We start from the raw sequence: 23506 nt of genomic DNA on the forward strand, positions 1-23506 counted from the left end.
GAGTCTCTATTATTTGCATTTCTTCGCTTCCTGGTTAGGTTGCCTATGTTTACAGCTTTGCTGGCCAGTTCCTTCTAGTTGCTTGCTAACTGTCTGCAGGCTACTCATTTATCTATTCCAAGAGGCCGCATAATTTTAGCCATGATTGGATTTAGATAACTAATTAGACAATATTTACAACTACTGTTTACTGAATGTTTTTGTGCCAGACACTGTGCCAAGCACTTTGCATAAACTCTTTTTACATTTAATCGATGTAGTGAAGAAAATGGAATTATCTTCACTTTGAAGACAAGGAATTGAAGCTCAGAAAACTTAAATTACCCCACATCACTCAGCTGGTATGTGAAGGAGCCACAATTTAACCCCAACACTGAGTGCCCAGTGTTCTAAACACTGAGCTGCTTTTTGCCCAGGGTTTCTTATAACTTTAACACTCTGTGATTTACTGACCAATTCATTTGACAAACATATACTGAGCTTGGGGCTTACAAGGTGGCACTAGTGGTAAAGAATCTGCCTGCCCATGCAAGAGACTTAAGAGATGTGGGTTCAATCCCTGGGTGGGGAATATCCTCTGGAGGAGGAAATGCAACGCATTCCAGTATTCTTGCCTGGGAAATCCCATGCACAGAGATTACAGTCCACAGTGATGCAAACAGTCAGACAAGACTGAAGTGACTTAACAAGTACAAGCACAATATTGAGGGTGCACAAAGGGGCAAACACACATCTACCTGGTATCCAGGCACCGGAGGGGTTGCCAGGTGCTACCTCTCAGGAGAACACCCATAGTGCTGAGTGAAGGCTGTGCTACAGGCAGATAAGGGATCAGGGGATCCAGTGTTACTGGAACCTGGATAAGTAGCTGAATGGAAAAGGCCACGAGAACAGGAGCTGTGTAAGTTTCTGTGACCTGGCAGGACTAGGACCAAAAATGGGTAACCTAACTTCACGATCCTTCCTCCCTGCCACTTTCTGCCAGGGTTTCCCAAGGACCAACCCCAGATGGAAGCCGAAAGACAAGGATGCTCTCTGAGGCCATCTATGTGGGTCAGCTTCTCAGGGCACAGAGTTGGGGGTAAATAGGAAAAAAATGTATCCTAAGAGGCAGACGGAAAACAAAAATAGGAAAGGAAACTATCCAGCATCATCAATGGTGGGTTCTCAGCAACAGCTGGGCATCTGATTGTCTCACTCACTGAAGAGCACACATCGTAGAAGCGGCCAGGAGTGGGGCCTGTTGGTCCAGGGCCCGGCCAAGGCGGGTCACTGATGCGTGACAGAAAACAGGTTCTGATGGCTGTCAGGGGGGTTACAGAGAGGTGTTTTAAATAATTATTTTAGAATAGTTTTAATCTCTTTTTAAAACAATTTTTTGGAGTATAGTTGCTTTACAATGTTGTGTTAGAATAATTTTTAGATTTATAGAAAAGTTATAAAGCTAGAATGGAGCACCCAGTTTCCCCTACTATCAACTACTTACTGGACATTTGCCACAATTAATGAACCAATATTGGTACATTATTATTAACTGTAGTTCATAAATACTTTACTGAGATTTCAGTGTTGTTATGTGCTAAGTCGTGCCCGACTCTTGTGACCCTATGAACTACATGTAGCCTGTCAGGCTCCTCTGTCCACAGGGTTTCCCAGGCAAGAATACTGGAGTGGGCTACCATTTCCTTCTCCAGGGGATCTTCCCGACCCAGGGATTGAACTCACATCTCCTTCATCTCCTGCATTGGCAGGTGGATTCTTTACCACTGAACCACTTGGGAAGCCTAGTGGTTATATTCAGGTGAGAAATAACAAGGGGGTTGTATAGGACAGTGGGGGTGGAGTACATTTCAGAGATATTTCTAAGGAAGAATCAGTGAAATTTGTGACTCATTAGATGTTGGGTAAGGGAAGACTTAAGAAAAGGATGAGTCAAAATTTAAAACTTTAAAATGTTGCCACCATTAAGCAAGTGAAAGGACAATCCATAAAGGGCAGATGATATCTGCAAATTATGTTCCTGATAAAGGGTTTGTATTCAGAATATGTAAAGAACTCTCACAGCCAACAATGAGAAGATCAATAACTCAGTTTAAAAATGGGTAATGGATCTGAGTAGACTCTTTTTCGAAGATGATACACAAATGACCAATAAGTACATGGAATGATGCTCAGTAGCCACTAGGAAATGTAAATCAAAACCACAAGATATCACTTCATACTCACCAGGATGGTTACAATCAAGAAGATATGTGTTGTTAGGACTTCCCTGGTAGTCCAGTGACGAGGCCTCCACACTTCCACTGTCTGGGGCTCAAGGGTGATCCCTGGTCGAGGAATTAAGACCGCACATGATGCCCAGTGTGGCCAAATAATAACAACATTGTCAAGGGTATGGAGAAAGTGCAACTCACTCTTTGTTGATGGAAGTATAAAATGGTATAGCCCCTCTGAAAACAGTCTAGTACTTCTTCAAACGACTAGACAATAGAGTTACCATAATTCCACTCTTAGGTATATACTTAAGAGAAATGAACACATATGTCTCCATGAAAACTTGTATACAAATGCTCGGAGTAGCACCATTCAGAGCAGGCAAAAAGTAAAAACAACTCAAATATCCATGAACTGATAGATAAATAAAATAGGGTATGTCCATATAATAAAATATGATTCAGCAACAAAAAAGACTAAAGCATTGATACAACACAGATGAACCTCGAAAATACCATGCTAAGTTAAAGAAGCCAGTCATAGAAGGCCGTGTATTGTGTGATTCCATGCTGCTGCTGCTAAGTCACTTCAGTCGTGTCTGACTCTGTGTGACCCCATAGATGGCAGCCCACCAGGCTCCCCCATCCTTGGGATTCTCCAGGCAAGAACACTAGAGTGGGTTGCCCTGTCCTTTTCCAATGCATGAAAGGGAAAAGTGAAAGTGAAGTTGTTCAGTGGTGTCTGACCCTCAGCGACCCCATGGACTGCAGCTTACCAGGCTTCTCCGTCCATGGGATTTTCCAGGCAAGAGTACTGGAGTGGGGTGCCATTGCCTTATCCAGTGTGATTCCATATTTATGACTAAAATAGGCAGATCTATAGAGACACAGAATAAGTGCTTATATAGGGTTGTGGTGGGGGGGGGAGGGAAAGACAGTGACTGTTAATGGGTAGAGGGTTTTTTTGAAGGGTAATAAAATGTTCTAAAATTGATTATGGTGATATCAGTACAACTCTGTGAATATACTGAAAACTACTGTATTGTACCTTTAAAAAAAACTGGACTATAGTTGATTTACAATATTGTGTTAGGGTCAGGCGTACAGCAAAGTGATTCAGTTACCTGTAACTGAGTGTATAATATATATAACATTTCCATTATAGGTTATTCTGAGGTATTGAATAAAGTTCCCTGTGCTATACCGTAAATCTTTTTTATCTGTTTTATATATAGTCATGTTATCTGTGGATCCCATACTCCTAATTGATCCCTCCCCCTCTTCCCATCAATTTGTTTTCTATATCTGTGAGTCTGTTTCTGTTTTATAAGTTCATTTGTATTAATTTTTAGATTCCACATATAAGTGATATCATATAATATTTGTCATTCTTTAAATTGTGTCCTTTCAATGGGTGAATTCTATGGCATGTGTACTAGACCTCAATAAAGGTTTTCTTAATAAAGTTTTATAAAGACAGGAAAAGGATGAGGTTCTAGCTTTAATTACTGAAAATGAGGTATCGCCATTGGTCAAAACTGGGACCAAAAGTAAGAATGTGTTTCGAGGAAGAAAATGAACTTTGGACATATTGAATGCTTCTGATGAGCAGACACTAGATCTCATAGTCTGGAGCACAGGAAAGAGGAAGGACTGGAGACAATAAAGCAAATTATCATTTACTGAGCATCTATTAGGTGCCTGTGCTATAAAAGCTGCTTTATGTACTCCCTGCCAGTAAGTTTTATATAACCATGTCAATGAGAGGGGGGCCTTTAGCTCTCTTTCTTCCTGCTGTATCCTGGTACTTAACACAGGTTGGCAGAAAGTCAGCATACAAATGTAGTAGCTTTTAATCCACATAACAACCCTCTGAGATAGGTTTTTGACTATTTTACATGATTTGCACAAGACCACAAAGCTAATCAGCCTCCCTGGTGGTTCAGATGGTAAAGAATCTGTCTGCAATATGGGGGACCTATGTTTAATCCCTGAGTTGGAAAGATCCCTTGGAAAAGGGAATGGCTACTCACTCCAGTATTCTTTCTTGGAAAATCCCATGCACAGAGGAGCCTGGCGGGGTACAGTCCATGGGGTTGCAAAGAGTCGGATACGAACACTTTCACTTTCATAAAGCTAATTAGGGGTGGCGATCTATCTGAATTCCAAATCACTATGCAATGCTGTCATTTCTCAGTACAGATTTGGGACACAGGGGAGTGAACAGGCCACATAAACCAATTTCTGTAAATTCATAACAAATATACGTGAATACTCAACTGTGTTAGGTGCCAAGGTTAATACAAGATACACTGGGCAAGAAGTGTAATGAAATTTAAGACAAAATCCCTATGAACTTGCTCACGTCCTTGTTAGTTCACAAAGATCCTTCACAAATATTACTGTAAAAAAAGTGAAAAACTGCAAGTGTTAGTCACTCAGTCATGTCAGACTCTTTGTGACCCCATGGACTGTAGCCTACCAGGCTTCTCTGTGCATGGGATTTCCCAGGCAAGAATACTGGAGTGGCTCGCCATTCCCTTCTCCAGGGGATCTTCCCAACCCAAGTCTCTTGCATTGCAGGCAGATTCTTTACTGTTTGAATGGCCAGAGAAGCCCCAGTCCTCTACATAAACACAAGTTTCATTCTAAGAGTGAGCTGGTTAAGTCCAATTTGTTTTAAAGTCCAATAAAGTTAGCCTAGGTACCCAACAAACACAACTGGCTATATAATACTGTACTATCATAGGTTTATAGTATTTTTCACACAAATAATACAACAAACAGACACAAAAAATAAAGAAAACATTTTGAATCTTACAGTAAGATTGGAAAGTTTAGTATAACAGCTGGCACATGGGGTTGGCATGCACATTCACATCTTTGAAAGTTTGCAACATAAAGGTTCCCATGTAGGAGACTTACTGTGTTGCGTTAACTGCCTCCCCACCAAATTCCCAATAAGAAAATTTTATCACCACTCCCATCAGGTTTCTACCCTCCACCCAGGTGATATTCTCCAAGGTGAATTCCATGTCACAAAATGCAACAGTCAATTCTCAGTCCTCTTCATACTTGAATGATGAGCAGCTTTTGACACTCCCTATGTGACAATGTTTCAGTTGGCTTCCAGGACACCAAACTGTTTTCCTTCATCCTCTGATTCCTCCTTCTTGGTCTCCCCCATGAATTCCCACACTTCTCCGTGAACTCTGAGTTGTCAGAACCCCCAGGGCTCAGTCCTTGGTCTTCTGAGTACTCAATTCCTGATCCATCTCAAGGCTTTAAGTGCCATTTATGATGATGACTCCCTAACCTGTATCCCTCCGACACCCGTGCCACAAACTCCAGGGTTATACATCCAGCTGCCTGCCTGGTCCCCACTGGGATGTGTAAATAGAATCTCCAGTGCAGTGTTTGCAAGAAGAATCTCCTGATCTCCCCTCTGCCAGTTACACAAGCCCCAAACCTGGATATTACCTTTACCCCTTCTTTCTCCCATGCTCCATTCCATCTATGAGGAAATTGTTGGTTCTACCTTCAGATTATACTAGAATCTGACCACTTCTCACTGCTTCCACTATCACCTGGTCCAAGTAACCACTATCTTTCCCATTGATGCTAATGTGCGTGTGTGAGTGCTTGGTTGCTTCATTCATGTCTGACTCTGCGATCCCATAGACTGCAACCTGCCAGGCTCCTCTGTCTATGGGCTTCTTCAGGCAAAAATACTGGAGTGGGTTGCCATGCCCTTCTCCAGGGGATCTTCCTGATCTAGGGACCGAATCTGCGTCTCCTGTGTTTCTTGCATTGCAGGCGGATTCTTTACCAATGAACCAAGGGGGAAGCTGTGGATGCCGACACTCAGTCCTAAAAGATCCTGTTTCTACACTTTTTGCCATGTTGGTCTACTCTCAACACGACAGGCAGAATGATCCTTTAAAATCTAAGTCAGATCATGTGACCTTTCTGCTCAAAACCTTACAGTGGCTGCACTTCCACCTTTCACTCATAGTCAAAGCCCATGGCCCCCAAGGTCCTACGTGAGCAAGTCCTCTCAACCCCTAACTTCCTTTCCTACTCTCCCCAGTTTACCTGGTTTCAGGGTCACTTTCCTTGCCATTCCTGCCTGGGGCCCCGTGTTCTAGCAGTTCTGTTACAGGGAACACTGACTGAAACCACCCACCCTATCCAGGCACTGCAGTAACCATGTGCATGAGTTATTTCATGACAGGAGGTCCTGGTAAGAAACACAGAACAAGCCACTAGCAAACCAGAAGAATTTGGGAAAGGTCAAAAGGAGATGCCACATGTCCTGCCAACCTCCCAGAGTCCTCCACTGGAATCCATCTTGGCTGAGCGATGCACCCACCACCGGAAGGACCCTGAGTCACCAAAGACGGGCCAAGCAAGATGATTGACCAGAGACAACTCGGACTCTAACTCCATCACCATAAAACCCGAGACTGTGAGCCACACAGCAGAGCTGGTCTCCTCGGTTCCCTTACTCTTCTGCTTTCTACCTGGGTACCCCTTCCCAACAGTCTCTTGCTTTGTCAGCCTGTGTGTCTCCTCCGACAATTCATTTCCGAGTGTTAAAGAGCCTACTCTCGGGCCTGGAAGGGGGTCCCCATTCCTGCAACCGTTCTCTGTCTGGAATGTTCTTCTCCCAGGTTTTCATGACTATACCTTCATCTCTTACAATTCTGTTCAAACCTCACTTTCTCAGTGAAGCCCACCTGGACAACCCTGTTGAATATGGTGACCCACCCTCCCCCATCCACCACCCTGCTCTACTTTTTCTTCAAGCTATACTACTTACCATCTTCTTACTCACAGCAAAAAGACCTAACTGTGTTTTATATTTCCCCCATGAGAATGAAGAGTCTATAAAGGGAGTGATCATTGTTTGCTGAGGTTTCCCAAACTCATTAAAAAACTGAGACCCAAGGAGGTTATGAGTATTGATCAAGGTCACTGAGTGACCCATCTGGTTAGGAACCTGAATCCTGACCAAAATCCTAAGTTCTTTCCATATAGGAAAGAACTATTCACTGTGAATAGCAGTGAATAGCTGAAAGTACCCCAGGTGGCCCAGGCTGCAAAATTATTCCTAGTATCGGAAGAATCCACCAAATTGTTCTAATTCACCATTTTATGCTTTCTTATTTCCTACTGAGTCAAGGACTCAATGTGGCTTTGAAGATCTGTCAAATAACTGACTCTAAAATGATCCCTAATCTCCAGGTCTGCATTATCAAGGATGATGACCTTGGGCAAAATCCTCTTGTGCTGGGTGAGTCCATTGTTTGTATGTATGTTTTTACAATTAAATTTGAATGCCTTTTAAATCAACATTCCTGGGCAAGTCCCCCTTCTAATGCTCACACTAGGTTTAACTTTAATGCTCACACTAGGGGTCTTACTTGCCCCTGAAGCATGTTTGTCACCTCACAACCGTTCTCTGTCCTTCCAATTCCACACTGCATTTTCCAGCCTCTTTAGGAGAGCAAGAAAATGTTTCTCCAGGTTGCCAGCAGGCTGAGCCTTACAACACTCTCAGTGCCAAAAACCAATGCCACCTCCTCCTTGAAAACTTTCTGGCCCCTATCTCTCCTCTATAATTAACCTCTTCTTATCCCAAAGGCCTATTGCAAAATACTTTAGTCAGTCACATCAATATCTCTCTCCCCACAAGTGAGATCCAACTAGGGTGAGGATAGTGAGATTTTTGAAACGGAAAATTTTAAGGGGCACCAAAAAACCTCAGTAATCAAATAATATTTTTTACTCCATTTTTTTAACATGAAATTTTCTTCCAAAATATTCCTAAACAAAACATCAAATATAAAACTAAAAAGGACCCGCAGGACCCGGTCCACCTTCTACCTGCCAGCCCCATCTGAACCCCTCTAATTACGGCAGGACTGAATGACCTCGAACTTGTACTGCATCAGAGCCCAAGGGTGAGAAGCTGCGGGAGAGCCGTTCTGCTCAGCACGCCACGCCCCAGCGCAGTAGCTGGGAAGCCCACTCAGCTGGGAAGTGGACGTGCACTTCTGCAAAGAGTTTTGCAAAGGAGTCCGGGTGCCTGTGGGGGCGTGTGCGTCCATGCATGTGTGTGTGTTGGGGCGGGGGAGACACACCTGTGCATGCTCGCTTCTACTAGTTTTCCTTATCTTTCCAAGCAGTGGCTCAGGACCGGGCATAGTAGTGCCCCAGGCCTTGGATTCTGCGCTTGCAAAAATGGGGGGTGGGGGCACAATGTTGCACGTGGGGGAAAGCTAAGAATTCCTTCTTGCACAACTGGCAGGTGAAACGCAACTCTTTCTGGCTACTCGATCCGGCACAGGAACATGCAGCCCCCTTCGTGGTAGCAGAGGGACCTGAACCTACCGCCCCAGACTCGATGACTGCCCTCTAGACCCCAGGAAACGCCCTCCTGTTGTCGCCCCCACTACCGCCGGGAGGAAGCCCCGGCGGAGGAAGGACAGTGGAGGCGGAGAGGCTGGAGGAGAGACTCCCCTAGCTTGGCCCCGCCTCCTCTCACGCTCCAGCCAATCACCGCTTGCTCCGAGACCTGGCCCCGCCCCCCCAGCCGGCTCCGGCCTGCGGCTCCGCCCCGGCCGATAATAATTAGGTTGCGGGCGGGGGTTGCCGCGTCAGCGCCGGGCGCCGGTCAATCGCGGAGCTCTGCCCCCTAGTCGCGTCACAGGCCGAACAACCAAACAGAAAAGTTTAATAAACGGCGGACGGAGGGGCCGGCGGCGGTGGGGCCGGAGCGACCAGGGGTTTGGCGGCCTCACCTGTCCCCATTCACCGGCGGCGACCGGCGGCGGCAGGCAGCGCGTCAGGCGGAGGGAGCCGCCGCCAGGTGAGGAGCGGGGCCCGTGGGCCCCCGGCGACCGGCGCTTCCCCTCCCCCTCCCGCTCCCTTCCCCCACCGGCTCAGGCGACGCCAGGCCCGCCCCCGGCCCCTCCCGGCCCAGGGGAGCAGGAAGCGGAGGGCGGCCGGCGGGCGCAGCAGGTGGTGGGCCGGCCGCGGGCCCGGGCCGGGTATTTGCTGAGGGGTGAGGGGCTTCCTGGCCCCGGGGGTGGGGGCCGAGGTGCGGCGGAACTCCCGGACGCGCGGCGGGCCCTCGGGGTCCCGGGCTTCCCGCTGGGAGCGGGGGCGGGGGCGGCGCGCCGAGGTGAGACCCCCCCCCCCACTGCCCCCAGACCTCGGGGGGTGGGGAGCCGCTGTCCTCCCATTCCGAGTAGTTGGCGGGCGGGGGCCGGAGGGACCCCTGGCGCCCTCTGGCGCGTCCCTGTCACCGGCCCGGGTCAAGTTCCTCGCCTCACGCCTCCCAGCCCGAGCTCTTCTTGGAAGGGTTTTTCACCTGCCGTGTTTACAGCCACCGGCCAGGGGGAAAGTCTAGCAAGTCAAGACAAGGAAAGGGGGTCGGGGTGGGGGGGTGTCTCTTTCCTCCGCTTTTGTTGGGTGGACTCAGAATTTCTCAATTTTCCTCTGGAGTAGTATTTTCACGTTGCCGTCTAACTACGTAAACAAGGACAAAAGAATAATGCGTCTGAGACGATTTTAACTTTTATGTCGAAACTTTGTGCCAAACCAACCACCCGATTAAGACGCTGCGATGATTTATCTTCACACTCAGATTAGCTGTTCAGCAGTGTGAAGAAGTTACACACAGACCATGTATAAGTTGTTTGGTGGTTAAAAAACTGGTTCGTTATTAATGATTTAATGCTCCGAGCAAGAGGTTTAAAGTCCTCTGTCAAATCAAATTCGGAATTTGTTTTTTTTAATGTAAAATCCCATAGACTTTTAAGGTTAGTTACGTAATGTTTATGTTACCAATTTTAGGACATTTTGCCGAGTTACCCTTAGTCCAGGGCTTCAAGGGAAAATGTTTTCTTTCTGCAGAATATGCACATTTATATTTCCCAAACAGGCTATCTTTAAAAATTTTTTTCTTTTATGTTTTAAAATGTATTTAAGGGAAACAGGGATTGCAGAGGTGTACAGGAGGAGAATTTCGGTGTTGTTGGCTTATTGTCTCAACTGTGATAATTTCCTGTGTCAAAACAGATCACATTTTACACTTTTAAGTATATGCAGTTTATTGTATGTTAATTACAGCTTTTTAAGCGAAGTATTCAAAGTATATTTAATGCCACAAAGGTATGAACACAGACAACACTGTTAAAGTATGCTGTACACAATAGAGTATAAAGAGATAAAAATGTAATAAAAATCCATGCTTTCCATCTCTAAACCAAAAGTTGGAATATTACCAACACTTGCATATGTTTATGAGTTTCTTATCTGTCTTACACCTCTGCCTGTCCTTACCGAGGTAATCGTTTCAGTCTAGTGTATTTTGTTTACCATTCCCTTGCATTTTTTTTTAGAAGTTTGATAACATAACGTCTGAGTGCTCAAACTGTGTGTTTAGTATGTTTTTCTTTTGAGCTTTTTTATAAAAAGAATATATGGCTGTAGTTCATTCGTTTCATTGCTCTGTTAATGTAAAGATTAATATTGTGTTCATCTTCCACGACTCATGGGCCTTTAGCCCATGTCTTTGATTCTGTTTTGCTGTCACCAGCTGTGTCCCATGAACATTTCTTGTTTCCTGGCTCCTGGTACACAAGCGCAAGAGTTGCTTTAGGGTGAATGCAGATTTCACTGGGACATTTTAGGTACTCAGGGGTAAAATAGATTGAGATACTAGAAATAAATGAAAAACTTTAGGATTCTCTTTTATGTTTTAATGGCAAATTCATATCCATAGTAATTGGTTCATAGTTTTTGAACATCTGCATGAGAAACCAGGATTCCTGTCAGTCTGAATGAATGTTGTCCTTGGAAATCCCATGGTAAGAAGTCTGGCACTATTTGCTGTCAACTTTTTCACTGCAAAAATGTAAATACAGTAGAAAAAAACACTTGATTGGGTATAAAGTAAATCACTTTTCTGGGGTTCCCTTTCCCACTTTTTACTCTAGCAAGCTTCTTAAAACTTCTCTTTTGCCGTAGTACACATGTGTAAAAGAAACCTGTCCTGAGTTTATCCTATCAGTTACGCAGACTTTAGTTAAGTGAAGCACCTATCAAATGGCAGAGCTTCTAAGGAAAATGATTAGGGCCAAGGTATTATTCTCTGGAATTACATTGTATGTGTTCTTTGGAACATTTTTGAGAAAGGTGTGTGGTGAGTATTGATCAGGATATGTTAGCAACACATTTAAGTACTTTTTATGCCACCCCCCAACCCCCGCCTCAGATTTGGGATTTATTGTGTGAACAGCAACGCAAAGATAAATTATGAAGCAGTATTAACTCCCTGAAAATGGTGTGTGTATAAGTAATACGAGTTTATATATATCTTTGAGTAAACTTTTTTATAGGCATGAGAAGTGGTGTTTTTTGTTTTTTAAGGACAGTGCATGCAGCCTGCAGACAAGTGTCAGGAGGCTTTGTTTTGATAGGACTATTTTATCTTGCTTTAAAAAAACAAAAACAAACCTCAGTTTTGTATTTCATTATGAGGGCAACTTTTTTTTTCCCCTAAACCATCAGAAAAGTTAACAAAGAATGAGTAATTATTAATATTTTGGCAGGTATCCCACCAGTCTCTCTGTTTTTGTTTTTCTTATCCTAAACAATTAAACGTTGAATTCTAAACAGTACTAGGCTGCCTCTGTGTTCAAAACTTAAACCAAACATGATCCATCTCAACACCTTTGTTGTACATGGTATGGTGGTGGTAGTCACCTCACTGGTATCTTTGCTTCAAGGTTCTCTCCCTTTCCTGTGCAGAACAATCGTTCCAGTGTGTAAATTAGATTATCTTATTCTCAGACTCAAAACAAATCCAGATTTTTTTTATACTCTTGACCAACAGTGTCCAATGAAAATACAATAGGAGCTACAAATGGGAACCACATAAGTAGTTAAACATTTTCTAATAGCCACATTTACAAAGAAAAACAGGTGAAATATTTTTTAACCCAAAATACTGTGATTCAGCAAGTAGTCAGTATAAGAAATTAATGGGGTATATTTTACTTTTTTAAGACCGTCTTCACCATTGGTTGTGTGTTTTCCACTTAAGGTACCTCTTAGGCAGGACTTGTTGGTGGCTGATCTAGACTGTCGGGCCCATCAGCCTCACAGGCTTATCTTATGCTGCTCACCCTGACTCGTGTACCTCCAGCAGTGCTGTATGCCAAGCTTAGTTCTCTTAAAATTGTTCCTTCTGCCTGAACACCCAGTCGTGTTTTGCTCAAATGTCACTCCTTATGAAACGCCATCTCAGACCACTTTCCCTGTCAGCTGGCTGTGTTACGTTCTTTGTGTCCTTTGAGAACCTAACATCTGAAGTGATTTTCTGGTTATTGTCTGTATCCCCTGCTTGAAGTAAACTGCTTATGGGCAAGGATTTTCTCAGCTTTACTGTTCAGTTCAGTCCCTCAGTTGTGCCTGACTCTTGCAACCCCAAGGACTGCAGCACGCCAGGCCTCCCTGTCCATCACCAACTCCCGGAGTTTGCTCAAACTCATGTCCATTGAGTCGGTGATGCCATCCAACCATCTCATCCTCTGTCGTCCCCTTCTTCTGCTTTTTAAAAATCTTTCCCAGCATCAGGGTCTTTTCACATAGGTCAGTTCTTCACATCAGGTGGCCAAAGTATTGGAGTTTCAGCTTCAGCATCAGTCCTTCCAATGAATATTCAGGACTGATTTCTTTTAGGATGGACTGGTTGGATCTCCTTGTAGTCCAAGGGACTCTCCAGAGTCTTCTCCAACACCACACAGTTCAAAAGCATCAATTCTTTGGTGTTCAGCTTTCTTTATAGTCCAATTCTCACATCCATGCGTGACTACTGGAAAAAACAGCTTTACTGTTAGGTCCCTATATATTGAAAATAAGATTTTTAAAAGGTACATGCCATTTTGTCTTATGAAAGTACTGTTAATTTAACTAGTCACTTATTGTGTATAACTTACTTCTTTATCCTTTTTTTCACTATTACAATGTGGTGAAGAACATCTTAAGAGCTACATCTTACCATGTATTTCTTATTTCTTTAGGATTCAGCCAGTCTTAAAATTGTTTAAAGCATATGAACATTTTTTTTTACTCATGAATACTGACAAATCTTATCTTAAAAGTTTGGCTAACATTGCAGTATAAGTTGACCAAACCTGTATGAAGTTCGATGAAAAATATGAGTACACATTTCCTCCCTATCTTTACCAGAAATAATATTTTTTCTTTCTTTTTCTTTTCATAAGATTTGTAATTTATTTCTTAGATTAATGAGTTATGATAATAGAGGTATAGGTTCTGGACATCTTCTGGTTTGTCTTTGGCTCATTGGGGTGGTGTTTATATTTAGAATAGCCACCCTTTGACTCATCCTACTAACATTTTCCCTTGCTCTTCATTAGCCTTTTGTTTATTTACTTTTTTAATTAAAAATTTTTGTCTTTTAAGAAGTTTAGGTTAATAACATTGTTTTTACAGCTTCTGCTTTCATAGTTAATGCACTCTCCTACCCAGATAACTGTTTTCTTCTAGTTCTTTGTGGTTTCATTTTTCACATCTCTCTTCTGTTCATCGAAGATTTATTTTGACATAATACGTGAAGTGAAAGAATTGTCCTTAGTTTTCCTTAGTAGTTAATCAGTTATTTTAGCCCCATAAAAGAAAACTTTTTCTTTTGCCTTCAAATAAAGCTGCCTTTGTCATAAACTAAATACATTTATGTTTGGTTCTTTTTAGCTTTTATTCAGTACCAGCCAGTGCACATTGTTTTAGTAACTGGGAGTAATAATGTGTTTTCCTTTTGTTATTGTTAAGTCTTAGCATCCTCTTCCCCTCACTCCCCTTACAATTTTTAGTTGTTGCTTTGTTGGTCCTGGAGTTTTTAGTTGATTCCTCAGGGTCTTCGGGTTGTTTTTGGTCTTGAATTTTTTAATTTAGAAAATACTGTTATTTCTACTTAATGTTTTATGTTGTATAATGAAAAAAATTGAATGCCATTAAGTTTTCCTTTGAGCCTAGTTTAGGTATTTTTTTCCTTTAAATTTAACCTGTAATATCTTTATTAAAATCCCTGCTGTTGGAGTTTTCATTCAGCTGTTCTCTATGCTACTTGGGCATGGTGCTAAGTGTTGAGGAGACAGAGATGAATGATACAGGATCTTTGCTGTCATGGAGTTTACTGTCCGTTGGAAAAGCTAGGCTGTTAACAGACCACTGCATAGAGTTTTCAGATTTTGACAGCTGCTGGGAAGGAGAGAAGTAGGGTGTCCTGATAGAGATTGGAAGGTGCTAGTTGGGATGTTTGTTCTGAGAATGTAACGTTTAAAGTTAGTGATGGTGTGTGTGTTTGGGAAGTTTTCTTAACTTCCCCAGTCTTGTCACAACATTAAAAAAAAAAAAAGTGACACACTGAATTAGTTCTGTAAACATGTTTTGTAAAAATTGTTTTGCAAACAGGTTCAAGCCCCTGTCCCACCCCCTCCATGCCATATCCTCCAGTTGGATTATTGCCTCAAACCCTATCTGGAATAGAAATTTTGGAACTGTGATTCTGACTTCTAAGATCAGAAAAATACTGGGGCAAGTTTCCGGAGTAAAAGGGACAAAAAGAATCTGGCTCAATTTAGGTGACCGGAGATTGGAATGGCTGGAGTTTAGAGTGAAGAGAGTGGGGTTATTGCAAGACTTATTTCCAAGTGCTAAGGCTCCTTCTGCTTCACCACCTTCCTATCCTATTTATAGTCTGTGATCCAAATTGGTCACTAACAAATAACCTGGATTATTTTGCTCCTTGGTACTTTCCTTTATTATTTCTACTGTATTTTCACTTTCCTCCCACTCAGGATCTTTGCAAAGGCTGTCCGCATTTGCTAAATTGTGATTTCCTTTGATGAATTAACCCTTAATGCTGGCAAAACAGGTTAAGTTCTCTGTTAGCTATATTTACTCATTTCCCGTTTCCCATTGGACATTTCTTTTGTAAATACTTGTAACAACTGCAGTTCATTAAATGCATGTGATTTGTTTCAACAGTCTTTTTCTCCTAGAGCTGTGCTTTTCAGTCTTGTAGTTACTAGCCACTTGTGGCTATTTAAATTAATTAAAATTAAATAATGTAAAAATTCATATTCTCAGTTTTACTAGTCACATTTCAGGGGCTCTGTATCTATATGCAACTAGTGGCTATTACAGTGGACAGCAGAGATAGAGTCTTGTGCAGTAATGAAAATTTATCTTAATTTCTGAATAATCATGTGGCTAAAAGCTACAATATTTAAGTTTAAGTAGCCACATCTGGCTATTGAAATATGGCAAGTCTGAATTGAGATGTGCTGTAAGTATGAAATATAAGCTTGATTTCTAGCACAAAAAAGGGAAAAGAGCTCAATTTTTAAGATATTGATTACATATTGAAGTAATGCTACCTTACATATTTCCTGTTAAAGAAAATATTTATGACAGTTAATTTAACTTTATTGTAGTATTTTAATGTGGCTACCAGAAAGTTGAAGATTGCATGTGACTCGCATTATTTTCTAGGTGGTCAGCACTGGTCTGACTCTAGACCGTAAGTTTCTAGAATGGAGGGACAGTTCACTGTGGCGTTTACAGCAGCCAGTGGTGCCCAGCATATATATAGTAGGTGTTCAAAATGTTTGATGAATGAATAAGCTTTTCAATAGGTAGAACACATTACCTATTCAACTTTTGCTTTTTAAAATTGTTGGTTTTCTTCTGGACTATAATTTAAAATTTTTTCCTATGACTGTTGAGAAAAGAAGCTTTTCTTTTGATAGCTAAATAAAGAACTGTCCTTATTAAATAATTGCTGTGCATCATTCATCTTTTGGTTATGTTTTTCTGGCTTTAGGCTGCTAGCCAGAGAGGGAATTTAAAGTCTGCCAACCTGTTTTCTGTCATTTTTCTTTGTGTAGCAGCTTACTTAGATGATCAATGGTGTGTTGTTTGGCACATGAAAATTCATGACTATTAAATCTAAATAATTGGGGACTATGAATGCATTTCTTTTACTTATACTTTGGTCTCCATATTATGATCCCTGTTCCTTTTTAATTTACATTTATTGGTGACCTTGTCTGTTTCTTTAGACTTAGAACAATTTACTGTCTTACAGAAAGCTGTCTCTTTTTAAGCTTGGTTTATGCTTTTTTACCTGTTTACTTCCTAAATGTTTCCTTTGTGTTTGGTAGTCTGCTGAATGGGCCTTCAGTGCTCCCTCTTTCTCCCCCATGCTCACTTTGTATTTTTTTCTCTTAATGAGAAGATAGTCATCAGGAGTTGCAAACTCAAATACATACCTCACTTCTGTAGACACTGTGTATTTGTCAGGGAAATATTTCTTAAATATTTTTTCCCTCCATCAGTTGATGGTTTTCAGACTTTATCCTTAGTGACCTTAGTCTTATTTTGCTATTGTCACCAGCTACCTTTCACCAGCTGCTGCCTTAACTACCTGTAGCACTCAGGGATATTACTGCCAAGGAATAATTTCTGTTGTAGGAAGAATATTTTGAGCCATTCTCAGTCCCTAAAAATTCCATGGAAGTTTTCCCCCTGCTCTGAATGTACCGAAGGCTATTCCTAATAGTCTAGGTATTGCCTTTTTATATAGGGTCTTTTTAATAGTAAGTGAAATGAGACCAAGCTGTTTAGTGGCTTGGTCTCTTCTAAACTGTTTTCAGTTGATAGATTTGTGAAAACCTCTGAACTCTCACAAAGAGTACACCCTTTGAATATTTGATGTTGGAAAAGTGATGTCACAAGCAATCAGGGAGCCTTGAGGAAGCCTTGACCCTTTTGCCGCCTTCCTGTTCCCAGGAAGCAGAGTTACTTTCAGATAACTTCAGTTGTGGTATCGCTCTCTTTTTAGTTATTTTGTCTGTTGTTTTCTTCTATTGCAGATTTAGAAGAGGAATACAATACTTTTACTCTGTAAGCCACCTAAAATGATATTTGTCAACTTGCAGTTCTTTTAAATAGGTCCTAGTGATCTTTGAACCATCTGAATAGTTCAGTCTATATTTCAATCTATATTTTCTTTTGGTTATAAATGGAGAGGATTTTGGTGTTAGATTAGTGTATGTTCTGTGTCTTTGTTGTACACAAATAGTTAACTTTGATGTGAAAAATTGATGTTAGAACAAAGGTTCATTTGGTTCCCATAGCTGAAGACTAATTTTATGTTTGCCAAATTTTAAAAGTAGAATGTTCGCTGTCTCTTTTTCTATAACCCTGTAAAATTTTGGCCATCTAAAACTTGTTTTATGATGTAACTCAAGTTTGATGCTATAACTCAAATTGTGTATTTTTCCTATTGTCTGCTCCTGTACCTCTTCTCCTCCCAGGGTCTTTTTGCATGTGTCCACACAGTGGGAAGAAAACCTGAACTTGACTTGTGAAGTGCTGGGCATTCAAAGCTGTGAATCCTTGCAAAGGATCTTGGGACTGGACCTCTGTGAATTGGCTCTTTCAATTTGTCCACTTAAAAGGCATAATAGATTATGCAGCTGTTTGGGCTTCTGTGGGGTATTACTCCATATTCATGTCTAGTTGCAATTATGTGCATTTTCAGTTTCTTACAAAGACTTCCCTTTGTATTCAGAATAAGTTTGTTGGCTTTATGTTGTTTTAATGTATGAATTTTCTTTGAGGAAAAATGCTTGCAAGATTTTTAACTCAGAAAATGAAATTTAAATGAAAAATTCTTACGTAAAGTAACTGAAAGTATATTTTAAGAAGGAGCTACTCTGATTTGTTTAAATTTTGAATTTGTTTTTATAAGTTAATTTTTGGTAGAGGTGAATACTCTTTAAATTTGTCATTCAATCAGATAATGATGAATGTCAGAGTAACAGTTAACAGATCAAACTCCTAAAAACATAAATGGTTCTAATTTAAGCATACAGCAAATTTTAAAATACAGCCAATTTTGTAATGTCCAAAGTGACCAGAGATCTTTGTTCAAAAGTCAGAATCTCTTTAGAATCTCTGTAGTAAAAATAACATTTAATGTAACTTATATTTTAAGAGGAGGATACCCTTCAGCTCTCCCTTAGGGTTACTATGCCACCTTAGATTAATATCTCAGTAGGATGCAAAATAGTGTCCATTTTTCTTTTAAAAAAACTAAAAAAGAAAATGACTTGAACCATCCTGAAGTTCGTTAGAACGAGTTGTCTTTTGTTTTTGCAATGGATAAGGATTAACCTTGCAAAACATGACATCAAACCTGTAAGTGTGGTGACATAGAAATAATATTTGCCTCATTTTTCTTCAGTTTTAAATAGAAATATCAGTCTGATGTCACTGAAAATTTTACTCTATTCTTGTGATATTGTATTTGATATCTTAGAAATTTTTGCATTCAATATTTTAGTGCTATGTATTTTCATTTAAGATGTAGTTTTATGTTTTAAGTCTTAGAGAAAATACTATTTTGTTCTCATTAGCAAAATTTTTGTGGTGGATTTCTGTTGGTGTTTTAGATTTCATACCAAATGTGAACTCTATTGAAAAAGGAATCTTGTCTTTATAAAGCATAACTTCACTCTCAGGCTCTGTAAAAAAAATCAAATAATTTCGTTTAAAAGCATTGTATTTTAAATGCTTGGTCACTGAACTGCAAATTAACACTTCTTCTGTGAGATTTTCATTGCTGTTACTTGGTTTATTTATTTTTTACCTAGACAAAAGAGTAAGCAAATAGTATATGATGGGAAAACTGAAACATTACCTACTGTTTCTTTAAGAAACCAGCTTATCCAGGGGGTTTTAGTATGTTTAACCTAACCTGCTAGCAAGGAAAAGTTCTTTAAAATAATGGATATTAGCCGTATCCAATCACAATTATCAGTTTCACTAACAGGGAGGAGGTTTTACTCTTCAGCCACTAGAATTGGAGAAGGTGGAGCTTGGTATTCAGGTTTGGTTGCTTTGGAGTACAGCTTCAAGTGAAGTTAATCTGAGGTGAAGCAAACAGAAAATTGTGGAGGTTTTGTTGGTAGGATTTTTGTTCTAATCTTTCAATGATCCTTTATTTTACACTTTTGCTCCTTCGTGCTTCTGTGTATGCCAGCTTTTGTCATTGTTGCTATTTTCTGATGCAAACTGAACATTAAAATTAAGCAGGGAAGCAGAACAAAAGGGCTGTTTGGACAGGAAATAGGTGTTCAGAGAATCAAACTTGACTTTCTTTTATCATTATCTTTAGTTCAGAATTTAAGTGTCATTAAAAAATACTTGCATAAAAATCATCTCCAGTAACAGTCTTTTCTCTCAGATTGGATGTTTGAAGAGTCATTTGTCAGTTTTTATAAATGACATCTTGAGGAGGAGGTCTGTTTATGTCATTTTCCTTAAACTTAAGATGTGAAGTTGCTAAAAGACAGATATATGTGGTAGGTTTAAAGGTGTCCTTTTTAAAGAATTGAAATGCCAGCTGTTAATTTTTTTTTACCCCCCAGCATACATCCCCCCTTTTTAAACTTCAGTGTATTTTAAATCTACCAATGTGTTGGCTCTTTTTAGTATGCTCATAATTTTAGTTTTGCTTTTTTAAAAGATCATAGATTCATTTTATATAGAACAAGGTAAAACTTTGTCCTCCTTTCAAACTTCATTTCTTTCAAGGTGGACATAAAGCAATCAACACCCTTTTGAAACAGGAAATGAATGAATTTATATTTTTAAGAAGTATAAATAGGCTGCCAAAACTTAAAAAGTGTCTATAAATCTATTGACATTTCTTACTTAAGAAATAATTTTACTATGTTTCAGTACCAGAAGTTTCCCTTAGAGGCCCTTGTTTTTGTATTATTGCTCTTTGATCTCATAGAAATTAAGGTTTAGAATAATTTGAATAATTGGTCCAAATGCCACCTAAGCATTTCAGTCAGTATACTTGTATTTACTATGCTGCTGCTTTCAGATCACGCAAAAGGTTTTAAATTAATGCTTTCTGTTCCATCTATTGCATAAGCAATACTATAATAGTAATAAAATCAAGGAAAGTCACCCAGATATCCACAAGATTGTTGTGAGGTGGTCTTCTTTCCCTGTTCTATTCTGTACCTTACCATATTCTTATATTTTCCCCATGATTGTTAATAAAGACAGTTTTCTATTTTTTATCAAAATGTATCATCTATTATTAAAATTGTTTTCGTTTCATTTGCTATAGAATTCCCTTAGGTTAATGGGACCTTAATCTACCTAGTTTTTTGCCTGTTTTACATTTAGATTGTTCCTAATTTTTCACCATTTTAAATGGTATTGCTAAACAAACCTCTTTCTGTAAATTTTAAGATATTTTCTTCTATATTTCTTTTGGGAAAATCCCCTAGAGTGGGCTTACCTAGATCAAAGGCTATAAAGACTTCAGTAGCCAAATTGCTTTTGAAAAAGGTTATTCCAGTTTATATTGCCATCAGAAAAATGTGCTTTAAAATTTCTCTAATGGGTAGCCCCTAAGTGTTCTCATTAAAGTGTGCCTCTGAAGGTGTCTGACTTGTTGATTAGTTTTTGCCTAAACTAATAGGCTGTTTTAAATTCCGTTTTCCACGATGTAGATGAATCTGAATCCATTTTCTGGACATTAAAATCAGCTGAAGGAAATTGGGAGAATTTTTACCGACTTAAGTGAGCAATTATATCTTTGTTGGTTGTATTGTATGTGAAGCTATCAGTTAAGTACAGGGCTTGATGTTTTACATTGGAATTGTTGCTCACACAAATTTTCCTTAGTACATGTCTCTTCTGGTAGCACGTATCAGAGGATTTTCTTCTAAGAAAAACATCAGAAACATTTTTAGAGAGGGAGCTGTAAGTCTGAACAGATATGAATAGCCTTTGTCACTTTGTGCATTTCTGATTTTTTAAGTACAATGTAGAAACATAGATCTATGTTACAGATCTAGGTTTTAAAGTACTAGCACTTTCCTAGTGTTCCTTAGGTTTTCAGTTGAAGGTAAGATGACCATTTACACATAGTGTGTTACTAGTCCTGTGCTCTTCCTGTCTGTCTTTAAGAGTGTTCTTTGGCAGTAACTGCTGCATTGTGTATAAGCTTGGCACCTAGTCTGTTAAATAGAATAGGCTAGGATTGTCAGGATGTGACCTTGTTAACTAATGTTCCAGAATAAACTTAAAAAGTTGTTTTAAAGCAAAATTCTATAAGACATTTAAAAAATCTAATTTATAAATAGGAGTCAGTGATAAGTCATGAGTTAAGTTCTAATTCACTAGTGGAGCCAGTAGTTAAGCATGTATGTATAATCTTGAACTAAATAGTTCAGCTCATTTTTCAGTTCAAATAATTTAGTAAATAATTTAGTAAATAATTTCTGTAAATTTTTGCTGATAAACTTAAATCTTTGGCTTTTTGTATATATCTGGGGGAAGTTTCTTTTCATGGCTGTTGTGTTTGTTGTGGCTTAGGAGTGATTTTTTTTTCCCAGATATTTTGGTTTTCTTAACATTTGAAATGGAAGAGAAAAAAATTAAACCTGATGACTTTTAATTAATGAAGCAGTTGTTGTGAAATACATTTTCTCTGCATTTAAATTTGCTAGGTGTGTCAGGATTTTATACAGATAATCTAAATACTTGATTCATGAGTAGAACAATTGTTTCACCTAAATATTTAAGATTTATGTTGGTGCTTAAACATTTGTATCATATTTCCTTTGTTCTGAATTTAAGAAAATGTATTTAATTTTGTTCTTAACCGATTCATCTTATTGCTGCCAGATAGAGATGAAAGTAATTGTAAATATAACAGTTTTAGTGAAAGTCATTTCAAATTTGGCTCTAGATTATATTTTAGTGAGTAGGCAAGATACAGGTTTACCTCCTCTCCTAGAACTCTGGTAACATTAGAACTTCGGGCTTCCTTGGTGGCTCAGACAGTGGAGAATCTGCCTGCAGTGCTTTTGAGAACAGATAACCTTCCATTGTTTCTCTTCTGTACCCCTACTACTGATTTCTGGTCCACAGTTTTTGAACTAAGGAGTATCCTTTTAGTACATTAGTTTCATTCCGAGGGTAGAGGCCAATTTTCTAGAGGGAGAAGAATCTTTAAATGACTTAATATTGAGACAAGATAACAGTAGCAATAATTCTATTTTATTCTTTTAAAGTGAAGGAAAAAAGTGATCTAGAGGAAGGATAGTAAATGCATTCAGTGTCTGATGCTAGTCTTCATTCAAGGAGAATGCATTGATTTCTTTTTCTTAATGACAGAGGAAAAGGTTAATGGACAGAAAGTTGGTAAAATGTGAAAGAGCCTTGAAACTGTGGCTTAGTAGTTACAATATCTCTTTGTGTAAAAGGGGACTTTACAGTTTTGCAATGGTTTCCCTTTATGGCTTCTTAATAAAAGTAGGTAAATGTTTTAGGAGGTGTTTGTTTTTTTTTTTTTTGGTAACTTGAAAATGCTTATTTATTAACTGATAATGTATATTAACCTCTTTGGCTGAATCTGATTTTCTGTGTTTTTGTATATTGTTAGAAAAAAAATGAACTCAAAACATTATGGTTAGTACTGTTTTTGTAGAAGCGCACAGATCTTTCTATCCTTATACCCATTTTTTTCCTCCACAAATAAGCATCTTGGTTACTTCCCCTACTCCCACATTTTTTGTAGGTACGTGATTTCTTAGCAGAGCTTAGTATATTGACTGCGCCTTACTTCTCGAGACTCCTCCCCTAAGTTTAGTGATGTGCCTGGGCTTCCTTCTGTTTCTGATCTCTATCCTTGCTGTTTCCTCATTACAGCTTTTAAGTATTGGAATTTCATAGGATTCTGACCTTAACACTCTTCTCACTCTATACTTCTTGGATAATCTCCAGTCCCATATCATCAGTTAACATCTTTATATATTAATGGTTCTGAGATTAGTGTCTTAAATACGGATTTTTTGTTTGCACTTAAGACTCCTGTTCACTGAACTCTCCTTGAGCGTTTCTTCCACACCTGTGTTAAACTCACCAAAGCTAAGTGGCTTATTTTGTCCTCCCTAGCAGTGTCCTTCAAGTCCTTTTCCCCTACCCTCACAGTAAACGTGCGGTGGTGTTACCATTCATGTCAGAACCCAGGTGCCACTCTGAGTCTTCCTTCTCTTCTTCCCCAGTTAGCCACAACTTCCCATTGATTTAAAATCCATAGTAACTCTGGAATCAATCCTTTTTTTCTTCACTGTTTTAGCACGCATGACAGTGTG

At 39.7% G+C, this 23506-nt stretch overlaps 1 protein-coding gene across 2 annotated transcripts in view; it reads left to right on the top strand.

Moving 5' to 3' along the window:
• The first annotated feature begins 8952 nt into the window (after window positions 1-8952).
• Window positions 8953-23506, top strand: part of ZFAND6 (zinc finger AN1-type containing 6) — a 55990-nt gene continuing 41436 nt past the window's right edge. Inside the window, exon 1 of one of the 2 annotated variants that reach the window (XM_068991007.1) lies at window positions 8953-9087. The gene's annotated coding sequence lies outside the window, so the exon portion shown is untranslated. The remainder of the gene's footprint in view (window positions 9088-23506) is intronic. The other variant, XM_068991008.1, reaches the window with a different exon arrangement.

Source organism: Capricornis sumatraensis, chromosome 19 (genome assembly GCF_032405125.1).
Source record: "Capricornis sumatraensis isolate serow.1 chromosome 19, serow.2, whole genome shotgun sequence".
In the NCBI taxonomy this organism is placed as follows: Eukaryota; Metazoa; Chordata; class Mammalia; order Artiodactyla; family Bovidae; genus Capricornis; species Capricornis sumatraensis.